Here is a 3,893-nt window from a genome sequence, read left to right as displayed (position 1 = left end):
GATATTCTGAAGGCTTGAAGATGGGATGTGAGAAGAGTCAAGGATGCGGAAAAACGAGGTGGGGACAGGTTTGCGGAGTGTACAAACTAGAGTGCATTCTACAGTAATAGAAAAAAGACACCAGAAATACAGTACTTCGACTATGTGAGAGACTTATTTTTATCTCATAAAATATTCTGAGGAAAAGCCATCCAGGGAGGGCAAGATGGTTCTGCTCCAGAAGTCATTTCAGGATCTATACTTCTCCCAATCTTATTTGCTGAGCAGTTTTCCAGGGATTGTCCTTTGCTCGTGAGTAGTGCTGACTCACTTCCATATCTCAATTCCAGCTCACAGAAAAGGGAAAAATAAATTCCAGGGCAAACAGCTTCATCTTTAAGGAGATGACCAATAGGTTGTACAAGTCACTTCCTTTGACATCCTAGTGGCCCTAATTTCTGTCTTATAGCAACAGTAAGCTGACAGAAAAGATAAAAATGTAAACATAGTTCCTAACTGTATGATCACGTGCTCAACTCAGGAGTTTCTGTTTAAAAAAAACAGGAAGGCAGAGAGAATGAATACCAGTTGACAAATAGTAGTGTCTGACACAAAAGTAAAAACCAGAACTTGATTTTGGACATATTAAGTTGCCTGTTAGCTGTCTGATGGAGATTTGTATAGGCAATTGAGAGAAACTGAAGATGCGAAATTGGGAACTATAAGTGTATAAATGATATTTAATGTCATAACACTAAAGTCATCTAAAAATGAGTGTCATGAAAAGAGAAGAGGTCTGACGTCTGAGTTCTAAGTAACCAATAAGAAAGGAAGAGAGATATATACTCAACAGAAAGGCCTTAACTTCTGGTTGTGAACAAATCCCTCATGGTCTAAATTGTGGTAGCTTTAAAGACAAGTTTTGCTAAGTAATAGAGCAAGCTTTCTTACCATGTTTGCATTGTTCAAGATTGCCTTAGCTATGCATGGCCTTTGAACTTTTATTTGCAGGAAATTCCTTCATAGAGTTTGACACTTAGCTGAACCTATATTTTAAGTGGTAGAGCTAAGTACATTCTTTCTACAACACTACAAATGTCACTGAATCGTTAGCCATTCAATCTTATTTACAGTGTCCCTAAACAGGGTCATTTGTTTCTGTATCACTGAATTACCCTCTTGTAAGGTTGCTGGTTTCCTCTTCTTTTTCCATAGTGGCCTGGATGTCAGCCAGCACAGTTTTTCCTTTAGAGAATCAAAGATACCAATTATCAGGTCAACTGAAGATGTTGTATTTCTTTGTAACTATTTTAATAACCTTATATCTGCTAAATAAAAAGGAAGGTCAGCCAAAGCATTTAAATATAACAGCATTTCCCATAGTAAGGAACTGGAACTGAACAGAGATCATTAATAATAAGCTACTAAGACATAATTAATTGCTTAATTTAACAGCCCCCATTAATTATCAGACCATAAGCATAGCAGAAATTACAACTTGAGTTTGAATTTCAATAGACAACTTTTCCATCATCTTTTTTCAAAATTGCTGAATTTCTAGCTTAAACTTTTCTTGATTGGAATATGGGCTAAGACAAAAGTGAGATAAATCAATCTTCAACATGTAGTATGGTAGCAATTTGAAGGGAATATGTAAAAAAAAATAACTTTTAATTTTGAAATAATTGTTGATTCTCATGCAATTGTAAGACACTGCAGAGAGATCCCATGTACTCACTACTCGGTTACCCCAACAGTAACATATGGTACAAAGTCACAACCATGATATTGACATTAGTTGGGACAAGATTCTATCACCACCAGGATCCCTGGTATTGTCTTTTCAGAGACACACCCACCTGCCTCCCCACCTGTCCCAGCCCATGGGATATTCAATGCAGACCCTGGAGGGGGTAGTGGGAATTGGATGGGACAAGAGACGTGGGAAATGGAGACAAGACAGTATTCTGATGAAGTCTCATTTATTAGCCAGAAGGTCACAGCTTATATAGCCAGCAGGAGGGAATCAGCAGATAAGGAAGTAAGCAGCAGATGGTTTACTGAGAAAACCGTGGGGCGGGTTGTTCCGGTAAATGGAAAATTCCTGTTATCTATGGCAAGTTGCAAAGTTACCATACCCGTAGTGCACAGGAGGGGGAGGGATGGAAGATAACAGCAAACAAGGCTCTGAGGCTTCGAGGCAATAGCTAGGTGGGCTCTTTGGCTCCGGACAGGCAGGCAGCAGGGCTCTATGGCTCCGGACACCCACCCACCTGTCCTGGTGGGTCCAAACCCCCATGAAGCCACTAATATGTTCTTCATTTCTATATCTTTCTCATTTCATGAATGTTATATAAGTAAAATTCTACAGTATATAACTATATATTACACATATAATATATAGCCTTTGAGATTGTCTTTTTTTCCACTCAGCATAATTACTTTCAGATTTATTCAGGCTGCTGCAAGTTCATTACTTTTTATTGTTACTAAACTGCTTTCCACAATGGCTGTGCCATTTTATATTCTCACCAGCAATGTACAAATGATCCAGTTTCTAGCATCTTCACCATATTTGAGTTTACTGCTATTTTCTTTCTATTTTAACCATTTTGATAGGTGTGTAATGATATATCATTGTGCTTTTACTTTGCAGTTCCCTAATGGTTAATGATGCTAAACATATTTTCATGTGCTTATTTGCCATCTGTTGGTCCTTTTTAGTGAAATGTCTGTCCTTATTTTTTGCCCATTTTCTAATTGAGTTGTTTTACTGTTGACTTTTGAGATTTTTTTTTCTTCCTATTTTAGATACAAGTCCTTTGTAGAATATGTATTTTTCAAATATTTTCATCCAGTTTGTAGCTTATCATTTCATTCTTTTCACAGGGTCTTTCACAGAGCAAACATTTTTGATGAGGTCTGTAATGTCTTTTTAACTGAGGAACATGACAAGATTCTATTCCTGGAAGATTTCCTGCAGTGTTTGTGCTTATCAGGTTCTATGAGGTTCAAGGGTATTCTTTTGCTGGTGTTATTTCCTGTAAACAGTCTCCAGACTGAAGGGCATGTAGTGGTTCTTACAGTTTATCCTTGAGAAAAGTCACCTACACCTGTTGATTATAAACTCTAGTATATTGAATTAATCCTTTACAGTGTTTGGCCATATCACCCTACAAAGCAGACAAGTCATGGATAAGAGCTAAGATGCTAGATATTTGGGACATCTGGCCACCAGCCTTTCCATTTATGTGCTGTCATGACCTAGGTGATACACTTAACTCTGACAAAATTGGAATTTGTCCTTAGAGACCTTGTGTCCTGTAGGGGGAAATGCTGTCAGTGAGTACAGAGAATCAATTCTAAGAAACTCTCAGTCTGGCAAGCACACCAGATCAAGTATTATACAAGGGTGGCGATTAGGGGAAATTGTCTCTAGGGTTATGGCAGAAAAGTAAGAGAGCACTTCTCTAAAGCCTTGGGAAATTACTGTCCACATAGTCTATTAATTTCCCACTACATATGTAAACAGATAGTGTAAATGTAGGTGGAAGAATACTGGCAGGGACTGGCTGCTTAATTTGTACAAATAAATAAAATCTGTAAAAATAAAAATATGGGGCTTCTTGTTCAAAAATTATTAAGAAATTTGAAATGTTGATGAAAGCTGGAAACCAAACACGGGATCCTTCTAACTGTGAGAATTTAGGCAGCTGCAGAGATCACATGCACATGAAGTCAGCCCTAATGCTAAGCATAGATCCTCTGCAATAAATTTTCATCTGTCTCAGGGATTGATGATAGGATGATATTTGGGTTGGCAACTACAGGGAAGTGAAGAAGTTCAATCTCATCAATAGCTTTTAAGTTTTGTACAGAGTGATGTCCTCACCTGTTTGCCTGACAGGCAGAAA

This window comes from Galeopterus variegatus, unplaced genomic scaffold, assembly GCF_000696425.1.
Source record: "Galeopterus variegatus unplaced genomic scaffold, G_variegatus-3.0.2 Scaffold637, whole genome shotgun sequence".
Taxonomy (NCBI): domain Eukaryota; kingdom Metazoa; phylum Chordata; class Mammalia; order Dermoptera; family Cynocephalidae; genus Galeopterus; species Galeopterus variegatus.
The sequence above is the reverse complement of the archived record's forward strand: the minus strand, read 5'-3'. Positions refer to the sequence as shown.